Below are 13,579 nucleotides of genomic sequence, written 5' to 3' on the forward strand. Positions count from 1 at the left end.
AGTCGCACGAAGAAACTGACACGCACTTTTTTTTTATAATTATTCCTATTTACTAGTCCGATTTAATCTTCAAATCAATTTAGTCGATTCGGATTAGATGGAACATTTAGGTGAATACGTAAAAAAAAAAAAAAAATTTTTTTAATTGATTCGATGGTAGGACGACCTCACAGCCCACCTGGTGTTAAGTGGTTACCGGAGCCGATAGACATCTACAACGTAAGTGTCGCCACCCACCTTGAGGTATAAGTTCTAAGGTATAGTTACAACGTCTGCCCCACCCTTCAAACCAAAACGCATTACTGCTTCACGTCAGACATAAGAAGGGTGGTGGTATCTACCCGTGCGGACTCACAAGAGATCCTACCACCAGTAAACTTATCAGCTTAGTATGCTCGGAAAATAAAACTAAGACCGCACTTAAGTGAAAAAAAGCTTTATCCACTTTTTGTTTAGATTGGTGACGGGAATTGGATCGATATAGAACTGTGGCGGTAGCCATGATACAGCACAAGATATTTGACAAATACCTGAATCTCGCTTACGACATTTTCAAGATAAGCTTGCATATATACAAGTTCCGAACAACAACATGTTAAGAAAATTTTGTCGTTTACCTATAATATAATAAATATATTTTTATCCCATTTATATGTTCGATTCCTCTGAGATGGCTCCAATAATCTTCTAGTTTTTCTTCGAATAAATACGAAATTCCAATTGGCCCAATATTAGTCACGCGACATCGCCGCTAAAACGTATTTCCTGGTTGAAAGAACAAATGCTTAATTAACGATATATTCGTAGGTCCATTACACGAAAATGCTCGGCACATTTTCTCTTTTGTATTTCGTTGTTTTGATTCTAGTTCATCATCAGTTTTGTATTGTGAATAGGGCATTTGGGCTGAGGAAACACAGTAATCAAAATAGAGAGGGGAGTGCTAGAAAGGGGAGTGCTCTGAGGAATTGTTCGAGATGATACCAGCATCTCGTTTTTACCATCGCACCGCCCGCCACCGGAGTAGAGTTCAGCCATACTACCTGGAGCCACTGCGGTCATCCACAGTGCGTTTCCAGAGATCTTTTTTGCCACGTACCATCCGACTATGGAATGAGCTCCCCTCCACGGTGTTTCCCGAGTGCTATGACATGTCTTTCTTCAAACGAGGCTTGTGGAGAGTATTAAGCGGTAGGCAGCGGCTTGGCTCTGCCCCTGGCATTGCTGAAGTCCATGGGCGACGGTAACCACTCACCATCAGGTGGGCCGTATGCTCGTCTGCCTACAAGGGCAATAAAAAAAAAAAAGCCCGGTGGGATGTCGCAATCGTAGTAATGAACATTCACTCTGACTACCAGTGGCGATTTTCGGATCCATAAGGCCCATTTTAAAGGTGACTGAAATTTTAAAGTTGCCTAACACATCTGGGTCGCTTGCCAATTAATGAAGCTTTGCCAACTGTGAGATTGGATTTTACTATTAGCTTTCGATCGTAAAATGCTAATCGAAATTGAAGTGAAACTATATTAGTCAATAGTCTATGTGCAAACACCCATATTCTTGCTGAAGTCAATACAAGAATCGTTCGGACGGAACGGTGGAAAAAATAATAATGTGATTAATTATTTTAAACGTAATTGATTCATGCCGTCGCATCGACAATCGTCGGGGTACAAGAGTACTGGGTTGAAAACCTCTTACTGGACGTCGTATCGTGTGAAAACAGCCAACGAGGTGGACCGATGACCTGGTCAAAGTGGTTGGTAAGAACTGGATGCGAAAGGCAAGGGACCGAAGAGAATGGAGTGCATTCGAAGAGACCTACGCTCAGGGTGGACCTGGGTTGAAGAAGAGGTTCATGTCTATTCATATACGAATCTATAGTCTATAGTAATATATAAATCTCAGTGGTTTTTACGGATGTTCCGTTATAACTACTCAACCATGCATCCGATTGACTTGAAACTTGGTATCCATGTAGAAAATACAGGTACTGGAAATAACAAAAACAAAATTGGAAAAATACATGTAATGGATAGGCTAATATTTGTATGAGTATTGGACTCCCTAATAATAATGACAACAAATAATAATGTTAATTTTAAATGCCCAACGAAGCGGGCGCGTACGCCTAGTGTTATAATAAATTTGCTTCTTTACACATAAAAAAGATTAAAATTTATGATATTACGAGTATATTCTTATTAAAAAAAATTAATTTACATAAATAACAGCGAGGAATAAGCATGCTACCTAAGAATGATCTTTTCGATCAGGTACCGTATGCAGTGGTTGGTGACAGTGGTGGCTATGACCATGACGGTGCTCTGGACACTTGCTGATATGCCGCTTACCTTATTATAGAAAAACAAATAATAAATATTAATAAACTCTCATATCGCTCATATCGTCATTCACACACTCCATCCATGTCTTCTTCGGTCGACCTCTTCCCCCTCTACCTTACACTACCATTTCCATACATCTTCTACTCACCTGCATCTTCTCTCTACGCATAACATGTCCATGCCACGCGAGTTCAGTATAAAATGTACTAGAAAGAATAACACAGATATTTTGGCTCGGAACCAGGTCGTTGTCGGGTCACGACTATTCAGGCTATTGCAGCTCCTAGGCTAAATCGATCTTAATCTGGGCCACATTTCAGCTTTTACTGCCCGTAAATCTATCAGCCATATCGCGGTGGATTGGATACTTCAATGCATTTAAAAAAAGAACAAGTTTAAAATAAACTTTTTTTTTAAACCTTACTATTCTGGAAATCTCGAGGCGCCATACTAGATTCACCGAGCGAGTAGGTGAGCTCGCGGGGCTCTAGCCTGAGGTCGTTGCTAACACTGGCCTTAGCAAGAGCAGTGCTTCGCAGAATCTACTTTTGTGGTCGTCGTGGCCTAACGGATAAGACGTCCGGTGCATTCGTATCTAGCGATGCAATGGTGTTCGAATCTCGCAGGCGGGTACAAATTTTTCTAATGAAATACGTACTTACCAAATTTTCACGATTGACTTCCACGGTGAAGAAATAACATCTATACTCTATACTCTATACTAATATTATAAAGAGGAAAGATTTGTTTGTTTGTTTGTTTCGAATAGGCTCCGAAACTACTGGACCGATTTGAAAAATTATTTTTCCATTAGAAGTCGACATTGTCCCTGATGAACATAGGCTACTTTTTTAAATGTTTTTTTTATTTTATTTTTTTTGTTTCATGTGTGTTTTAATGTTTCCGAAGCGAAGCGAGGGCGGGTCGCTAGTCGTGTAATAAAAATCAAACCCGCAAAAATTATAATTTGCGTAATTACTCGTGGTAGGACCTCTTGTGAGTCCGCACTGCTAGGTACCACCACCCTGCCTACATCTGCCGTGAAGCAGTAATCCGTTTCGGTTTCAAGGGTGGGCCAGCCGTTGTAACCATACTGAGACCAAATACCAACCAAACTTATATCTCAAGATAGGTGGCGCATTTACGTACTCTGTAGATGTCTATTATCTCCAGTAACCACTTAACACCAGGTGGACTGTGAGCTCGTCCACGAATCTAAGCAATAAAAAAAAAGAACACCTCACATCGCTAGTAAGTACATGTTCTATTAGACAGGTTCGTTCGAGTTCCATTGCTATTTTCGACTTCAGGTGTTCCCCGAACGAACTAACAGAACGTGAAGCGATAAATTGTCTGACAAAAGATTTTTCAGTCGACTTCATCGGTTTGAAGTCGTAATGCGTTGGGACGTCGGGGACTGACTGTTCCATTTACTTTGTTCTCGCTTTGAAGCATCTTTCGGAAGCATTTCATATGTGTATAGAACGTCTTCACTCGCATATCGGTAAGATGGAAGAGATTTTGTTAGTAGCAACTATAGTGTGTGTAAATCGCCGAATGCTTTTGATGTCAATAATATATAAAACGCGGGAACGGAACAAGGTTTATGACAAAGCCCAAACTCCAAGTGAACACGACAGTAATTGACTGCTTTTACACAAACACATCAAAATTGTTTTTTTTTTTACATTTTCCTTATTGCTTTGATAAGCGTTTTTTTATTGCTTAGATAGGTAGTCGAGCTCACAGTCCACCTGGTGCTGAGTGGTTACCGGAGCCCATAGACATCTACAACGTAAATGCCGCCACCCACCTTGAGATACGAGTTCTAAAGTCTCAAGTATAGTTACAACGGCTGCCCCACCCTTCAAACCGAAACGCATTACTGCTTCACGGTAGAAATAGGCAGGGTGGTGGTACCTACCCGTGCGGACTCATAAGAGGCCCTACCACCAGTATGTATCCAAAGTCTAAATACTATGATCCTGATGTCTCAATAAATTCAGAAACTTACTTTTTCGAAGTCTGTGTAAAGTTGGCATTTATTAATTTTAATAGCGAAACTAAGCGAGAATTTAATGAATACGTAAGCCATAAAGCTTCGTTCTCTATATGTATTTGCGGAGTAATAAATTCGCTATAAAGATTGAATGGTGAAAACACCCTTGCCACAGATACATAACGATGCAACATAGGAAAGTTATGATTTATTTATAGGAAAAACAATGATTTTGATATAAAATATACGACAATTCACGCATTTGTCTGCCAGTTTCGTATGAAAATACTTCATTACGTTTAATAAAGTTGTCTGCTTGATAAAATGTTAAAGGAATATCGGAAGTGTCTTTTGCTAAATTCCTGCCTTTATTTTGCTGCAAAATAATGTTACGTTTGGATAGAGCATAGCCATTCCTATATAAATGCCGTCGTCTTAGTAATATATAGATATTGTGCAAATGGCAAACATCATAAGTAATAGGAAATAGATATGCATATTACGTGCCGAAAATTCCTTAGTAAGATCGATCACGCATTGCTTTCCTTTTGATTATCGTTTTTGTTGGCAGATGAGCTCACGGCCCATCTGATGGTATGGGCGTGAGTACTCACCGTCGCTCACAGACATCAGCAATTTCAAGGGGGGTCCAATGCCTAAAAATTTTATTAGCAAACTTTTTGTAGGCTACATAGATGCTGCCCAATATAACAATAACATTGCAATACGATTTTTTTTTCATAGAAAATAATAGTCGATATTACTTTTTTTGTGACGATTCAATTGCTTCCTGCCCCGGGCCTTCCTGATCGGAATCGCGACCCGCTGAAAAGATCCGGGTCCACAAACTCTGCGAATTACTTGCTAAACGAAAAAAGTTCGGCACCAATTAGCACACTTTCGCAGTTATTCCTTAGAATTATAATACTTCTGTATATTACAAACCAACCAAGGACGATTTTTTTTATTGCTTAAATGGGTGGACGAGCTCAAAGCCCACCTGGTGTTAAGTGGTTACTGGAGCCCATAGACATCTACGATGTAAATGCGCCACCCACTTTGAGATATAAGTTTGAATCGACGTTTTGGAAAAAAAAAAACTTTTTGCCAAACAACAAAAGCTGAAATTATTGATGAAGTTTCTAAATTTGATGAGTTATATATTTTTTTTGCCTTTATAGGCAGACGAGCATACGGCCCACCTGATGGTGAGTGGTTATCGTCGCCCATGGACTTCAGCAATGCCAGGGCCAGAGCCAAGCCGCTGCCTACCACTAAGTAAAGTACCTAAAGTAATATTTTCTAGTGATACGGTAGCTGATGGGAAACAAAGAATTCTATAGCAACCCCACTTAGCAGAACAAACTCAACTGCCGGTAAGATAGAAAACAAGGGATAGCCAAACATGGGGTTCTTGGCTTTTGTGAAATTGGCAAAGAAAAATAATTATTAAGTAAGAAATTTTTCGTTTTTTGAGCCAATAGACTAGCTACTTATTATGACATTGAACAAAGTATGTGTATTTAAAAAATCTAATGTGAAATTAAATAATTTAAACACATCTAAATTAGATGTCACGAACACCGTCCAATCTTAGAGACAAAAAGCATTTGTAAGTAAAAATTCCATAAAACATGTAACAGTCACCCGCACCGAGTCATTGTAATGAAGGTTAGATTGAACTCGGCTGCGCGACCCTATAACGGCGGCTGACGTCACCGATCTTGCACAAAGGCACCGCTTTTAGGGCTGCTCCAAGCGTGCATTTTCGAGAAATTGATTAAATTGAGAGGTTGCTTTTATACAGTACCTATAAGCGCAACTGGCGCCTAACAAATTATAATATAATAATACTTGTCGGCGCCACGTCACTGTTTAGTTAACTAAAAATAGTTAAAGTTAACTGTTTCCTTAATGCTACACATGTCAAAAACTGTTAAAACAAGTGCCCATCAGAGTTCCAAAACATAGTTCAGGAGAGACGATCGAAACGTGAATGAAGTGGAAATACTATGGGGCGGGTCTCGAAATGCTGTGAATTGAAGTTAGTATAATTCACCTTCATACCACTTCATAAAGGAGGTTCCTCCTCGGCTAGATTATGCGACTGGTATTGATAATGTCTATGAGCAACGATGACTATTTACCACCATGTGAGCTCTAAATTTGCCTAAATTTTTAACTTTCACCAAAAGTAAATTGAACAGCTTGTACTTTGCTTTCGATTTAATTATCGATAGTAATTCCTTAATTCAACAATTAAATAGCACGTTTCATCCATGCGTTTCTTCGAACCAAAAAAACTGTAATTACGTTTAAGCACGCACATTCCTTTATACTTCTTAGAACTAATAAAAACATATTTTGTTTTAACTGTATTAGTCACGCGAGGTAGCCCTAGCGGTTAGGGTCTAGCCCTCGATGTAGGCGTTGTTTATTTAATAATTATTTTATAATAAAATAATTACGCTCTCAGTTTAATTAAATCCTTGTAGCCCATACCTTAATCTGGATTTAAGAACTATGATGATGGTATTACATTTTTTTCAAACATTCATAATTTGGCGATCAAATTTATTTTAATTGTAAAGTTTTGACTTTGAACATTTCATGCCAAATGACCTTCAGACTTTTAGTTATATACGTTATATTAATTTTGTAGCGCATGTCTACGAAGTTTATCAGTTTGTATCGCTTTAATATTTATTGTTGTTTCACAGTTAGAACTAGCGAACAGTTTTCCGATACCAGGAATGCTTAGCATAAAATACATAGCAGAGTATATGAGCCGACTATTATCAAAGCCGGCAATCTGACTTTTGGACAATGATTGGTAAATCAAAAAAACGAATTATTGACTTTGTATTCCATTGGCAGTCACAAAACTCTTCGGAACGACATCTTAGATAAATAACAGGTTAACTATTAACCTTTATTTAATGCAGGTTTTGAACCGTGTTCTTTGAAGGAGACGATTATATTCAAATCAATCTGTATTGACATATCAATAAAATTTTTTTGTCCAAATGCACAGATTGCCACCTTTGATAATAGACGACTCATATCAACAAATTTTATAGTCAAAAACGTAAGTCATATCACGTAGTCACACATATTGTCACACACACGTAGATAGATATAAATAGATATTAATAACGCGAAAGTATGTATTGAATACTTATATTCTCGTAACAAGTTGAATAGTGTACCAATATTGATGCGGCATCAACCTTAATATTTAGGGTCGCTCCCTTATGGCGTTGTCTGGCGCTGTGTGCTTTAGTTACGAAGACGCGAATTGAAAATTTAGTCTGAGACCTATTGATACTTAATTGCATTACTGATACAGAATACTACGTTCTGATTGATAGGCAAATTTGATATGGTACTTTTTTAATTAGCATTAAATAGCCCTACTATGTGTGATAGGTTACATCAATCTGCTGATATCATTTTTGGGAATAAAAGTAGTCATGCGTGCTGGCTTGAAGGGTAAGAAAGCTGTTTTGCTGTACAATAGTCTCCCACCTCGTGTCTGGGCTAGATGGCAGTATTCATTCCGTTAGTAAACAGTGACTGTAATACTTATACTGAAATCTATGTTTTTCTTGAAGATAATTAAGCTTTTTTTTTTTTTTATTGCCCTTGTAGGCAGACGAGCATACGGCCCACCTGATGGTGAGTGGTTACCGTTGCCCATGGACTTCAGCAATGCCAGGGGCAGAGCCAAGCCGCTGCCTACCGCTTAATAGTCTCCACAAGCCTCGTTTGAAGAAGGACATGTCATAGCGCAAAAATTTCCCAATTCAATTCTAAACGTTTTATGTAATATAACATTACTCATACCTACCTAGATACCTACATACTTAGATTTAAAAATTAACAAAAAGAAACTTTAATAGCCAATACGAACAAAAAAATAAATGACTTTTTTTAAATATAGTTGTCCTTGTAAGATTTTTTTAACAAAATAATAAATTGATTGTTTTGTCATCGGTTCTTGAGACGTAGGCACGACTTCAAGTTAATCGGACGTCTTAAAGTTGGGGAAGATTCCGTTACATAAATTATCAAACTAATAAAAACATGTTAAAAAAACTTAATCTACCATTAATAAAATAAAACCTTAAACTTGGAAGCAACTAATCGGATAAATAAATCACTACAAAACTGACCATACTCAATACACTAGACAAAAAAATACATTATGTTAATTACATCACACCCTAACAACTATAGTCGAAGTGTGAAATCAATTCTCACACTTATAAAGGTGGAAATAAGGGTCATATCTGCATAAAACCTTAATAACAAAGTTCAAAAATATAACCGTTTTGGTATTATACCATAATCCGAAGACATAAGGACTATAATCGCATATGTGGAAGAACAACGAAACGGGAGCGGCGCCAAAGTATGGCGTCTATAATACCACTGCACTAGGGCTTTTGTGAGGCATGATATTGATTCATTCTTAACGTAAAGCAAACTGTTCACGGTACTATGCAATCGATGAGAAATATTTACAATTCAGTGTGCTTAGTGCGAGTTTTTTTTAACGTTCTCGATAGCGTAAAAGTTAACTCAAATTTGTATGTAGTTGGAACGTTTGTCTACGTTTGCCGCTAGGGGCGCTGTTCCGACTGCATACATATTAACTTAACTTTTACGCTATCGAGAACACTAAGCACTCACACTAAGAGTATACTGTAGTATAATGAAGTTACTTTACACCATATTCAAGATACGGGTGTTCAATCTCGGCCTATTCAAGGTACTACATCCAGTCGTAATTGTATTGTAACATCACTTAATTTCTTGACCCTACCACTCCTATTTACCCGATACCAGTACGTCACTTTTGCTATTACTCTGCGAAAATGTAACAGGTAGCTCTATACATTTCCGTAGCCCGATATTGATTAGTCGTAACGTAATTTGTGGCTACGTAGCCAGAATGAAAGTTCACCGATTCTGGGCAGACGAGTTCACGACACAATAGCTATTAAGTGCTTAGAAAAGGGAGTAGATATCACAACCTAGGTATACGATGCCAGAGATGCCACCAACCTTGAACCAGAAGGCAGATATCGCAATTGTATTCATAGATGTCAGCTATTCAAACCTTGGACAGAAAGCACCTTTCTTGGTGACAAAATACCCTATTCTGTCAGCCCACAGAGGACCATAGGCCTCTCTCAAGCCTCGCCATGAAGATCGGTCCTGCGCTGCTTGCATCCAGCGGATCCTACCATCTTCTATATAAGTATATATAAAAATGAATTGCTGTTCGTTAGTCTCGCTAAAACTCGAGAACGGCTGGACCGATAGCTGGGCTAATTTTGGTCTGGAATTATTTGTGGAAGTCCAGAGAAGGTTTAAAAGGTAAATAAATATGCAAATGCTCGGAATTAAATTTATTAAAATAACAATTTTGTTTTTCCTTAGATGTGTCCTCCGTCGGACGGATTCCTTTTGTTTGTTTTAAGTTTATTTTATACAAAAGTTTAGGTCTTTTATTTATCGATTGAGGCACTACGAAGTCTGCCGGGTCAGCTAGTAATGTTATAAAAACTGTTCGCTTATTTATGAATACACGTTCTTTAACCACCCGCTTCGCGAGGTCCGCATCAAAAGCACGTAATTTACGAGCAGCCTTATGAAAAACGTTACCGAATATTATTTATTAGCAGCATGAAGGTAGCATATTGCTTGTTCAGGTTTCGTGCGAAGAATAATAAATGGTAGAAGGACAAGTGCGAGAGCGAACCAACAGCAATGAGACTTTTGATCTCTGGTTTTTTTCCTACCCATTCTGGTACCCATTCCACCACACTGCCTATTTCTGCCGTGAAGCAGTAATGCGTTTCGGTTTAAAAGGTGGGGCAACCGTTGTAACTATACTGAGATCTTAAAACTTATATCTCAAGGTGGGTGGCGCATTTACTTTATAGATGTCTATGGGCTCCAGTAACCACTTAACACCACGTGGGCTATGAGCTCGTCCATCCATCTAAGCAATAAAAATAAATAAATAAATTACCTCGAGGGGTTACATTAGATTTTCCGAGCGAGTAGGTGAGCTCACGGGGCCCTAACCTGGTGACGTTGGTAACACTAGCCCTAGCAAAAGCAGTGCTTCGCAGAATCTACCACCGGATCGGCATCGCGACTCACTAAGAAGATCCGGCGAGAAAGTTAGTGGACTGTGTCTGAAGGTAAATCGATATCTGAAATACAGCGTTCGAGATTAAGTATGTCTTGGTTATGTTTCAGAGTATACCTTCAAAGAGAGTTGTTATTATTCGAGATCACGTCATTTCCATTCCAGACAAATCAAAATGCTTTTAAACTTGGGAATGTTGGTTGGTTAGGAATAAATGTGTTAAAATGTTAATTTAGTACGCTATGTCGGTGCTTACCTAAAACTTAATTCATTTTCGGGGCCAATAACACAGAAGAAAACCTTAATTAAGGGATGTTGCATACGGAATGGTTGGTATTTTTTTTATGATTCTTGGTCACTTGTAGAAGTGGTAGTACTATTGTGTATTCAATGAAACAAAAAATCAGCTATTTTTTTCCTTTTACGTCTTAACACCATCTTCTTCTTCTTTTTTTTTCTTACCCTGAATCCAAATTTATGTGAAGTCGGCGCAGCATGTCCTCTTATCATATAGTAATTTCGCACGAGTTTTATAAACGGCCAGTTGCCTGACGTCAAATCTCCTTGGCTATATCGCAAGTAGCACATCCATTCAAACGTGCCATAGGTAGGGTCCCGCTGAGTTTCTCGCCGGATCTTCTCAGCGGGTCGCGATTACGATTCACTCGCGAAGCAGCTGCTCTTGAGTTATTAGGTCTCCATTGGAGGCGTCGGGCCGCTGTTAGCAAATCCCAACCCTCCTGGCTGAGCCCGGACTCGCCCACCTGTCCCGATGGAAAAGCCCCCGGGCCACCAGTGATCCTTCAATCCCAAAAAAATAAAACAGTAAGGGAATTTTCTATTTCTTTTTTTGTTTTTCCTTTGACTTCGTCCTTTTTGGTTCTATGGGTTTGCATTTTATTATCTGAAACTTTTACACTAAAATTTAAATTTTCTTATACCATCATCATCATCATTCTCCTGCCCTTCCCCCAGTCACCTGGGGTCGGCGTTTTCTACTTCCATACTCCTCTATCATATACCATTTCTTCATTCATTTTCCTCTTACACATATCGTCTTTCACGCAATCCATCCATTTTTTCTTAGGTCTACCTCTTCCTCTAAAGCCTTTCACATTCATAGCTAAAACTCTCTTAACAACCTCATTGTCATTTCGTCTCATCACATGTCGATACCATCCCAAAAATTAAAAAGTTAAAGTTTCAAATACCAATAAATATAAATATAACATACATACGTCTTACCACAATAGATTCCTTTAGTGACTGCACAAGCACATATATTTGATGATTTTTACGAGCGACAATAATCACCTAACCGTGGGCATCAGGTGAGCCGTAATTTCAATAACAATAACCATGCACCCCTTCGGTAATTACGAGCAAAACATTTCCCCGCCTTTTGAAAAGTATACCGACCGTATTGATGATGTATTAAGCTACTGAAAGATTTTTGCATGCACGCTCTCAATTTCGAGTGTATCGCTTGAACGTGCTTTTGAATTAATTTTTAGATTTTACGCAGAGTTAAAAGGAGCACCGCATTATATAATTTTCAGGGTTTTATTATTTAGGATTTAGGTTTGTTTGACTTGGTATTAACGGGGCGATGTTGCCAGATCGGTTTCTGTTTTACCGGAATAATTTGAAATAAGCATTTAATGGAAATGTCTAGTGATTTTTCTACTAAATGCCACTAGACAAACGACATTATTAGTGATAACTTTAAAACTGAATTTGATAAATAGAATAGGAAAAAGTGGTTGAAGGAAAACCTCCGACTTTTCTTAAAAGGCTAAGTAATTAATTTTCCCATTATTGACTAATGCTAAGCTCGTGGCGTGTCTGATGTTGAACTCTAATCGGAACTAATAGATATACATTGTTGATACGCGACAAAATTATTTCAGATGGTAGCATACGATATGCATGTCATGATATGCATAATTGCGTGTGCATAGATGCATGTGACTAGGAGATGTATGGATATGGTAGTACAAGGTAGATGGGGAAGAGGTCGACCGAAGAAGACATGGATGGAGTGTGTCAGTGATGATATGAGAAAGAGAGAAAGAGAGAGGGGAGTGAGTGTTGAGATGACGGCTGATAGAGGAGAATGAAACAGAAAAAATCGCTGTACCGACCCCACCTAGTGGGATAAGGTGGAGATAAAGAAGATGGTAGAACACGATACGAGTTAGTAACATAGCACATATACTCAAAATATCAATGAAAATAAAAAGCACGAAAAGTTAAAAACAGAAACAAAAGCGAAGACACCGCGTACGACATAGAAGAAAACTTTCTTCATACATCCGTATTTTCTGATCGACAGAACATTTTTGACAGTTAAATATTATTTCAGGATGTCTGTATTAAAATTCCAGTGTATGATATTAAAAACATTATAAATTTCCTTTTTATTGCTTAACTGAATGGGCTAGCTCCGGCTCACCCGTTGTTAAATAGTTAACGGAGCCCATAGACATATATATATAGCCATGCTCGGAGTTTCTCTGAAGGATAAAATCCGGAATGAGATTATTCGACAGAGAACTAAAGTCATCGACATAGCTCAAAGAATCAGCAGTGGGCTGGCCATATAAGCCGTAGGACTAACGATAGCTGGAGCAGGCGGGTTCTCGAGTGGAGACAGCGCAGCGGAAGACGTAACGTGGGACGCCCCCTGGCTAGATGGTGCGATGACCTCCGCACGGTGGCCGGCAAGAAGTGGATGAGGAGAGCCGCAGACCGGGCTCAGTGGTGTGGATTGGGAGAGGCCTATGTCCAGCAGTGGACGACTGTGGGCTGTTGATGATGATGATGATGATGATGATGATAGACATCTACACACACACCTTGAGAGATTTAAGGTCTCAGTTTTTTCAATACAAAGGCCGACCTAGTCTTCACAACGAAACGCATTATTATTTTACGGCAGAAATAGGCAGTTTAGTGCAGATTCACCAGACGTCCTACCACCAGTAAATCAATCTAGTTCCATACAATGACCTAAACTTTTTCAATTGGCAACCCTAGTGCATGTCCAATGAAGCCGCATAAGAA

General features: G+C 38.7%; 1 protein-coding gene across 3 annotated transcripts in view; it reads right to left on the minus strand.

Moving 5' to 3' along the window:
- Positions 1 to 13,579, minus strand: part of gogo (thrombospondin-1 like protein golden goal) — a 253,296-nt gene that overhangs the window by 228,261 nt on the left and 11,456 nt on the right. The window lies entirely within an intron of this gene.

The sequence above is a fragment of the Bombyx mandarina genome, chromosome 23 (assembly GCF_030267445.1).
Source record: "Bombyx mandarina strain Sakado chromosome 23, ASM3026744v2".
NCBI classification, from domain to species: domain Eukaryota; kingdom Metazoa; phylum Arthropoda; class Insecta; order Lepidoptera; family Bombycidae; genus Bombyx; species Bombyx mandarina.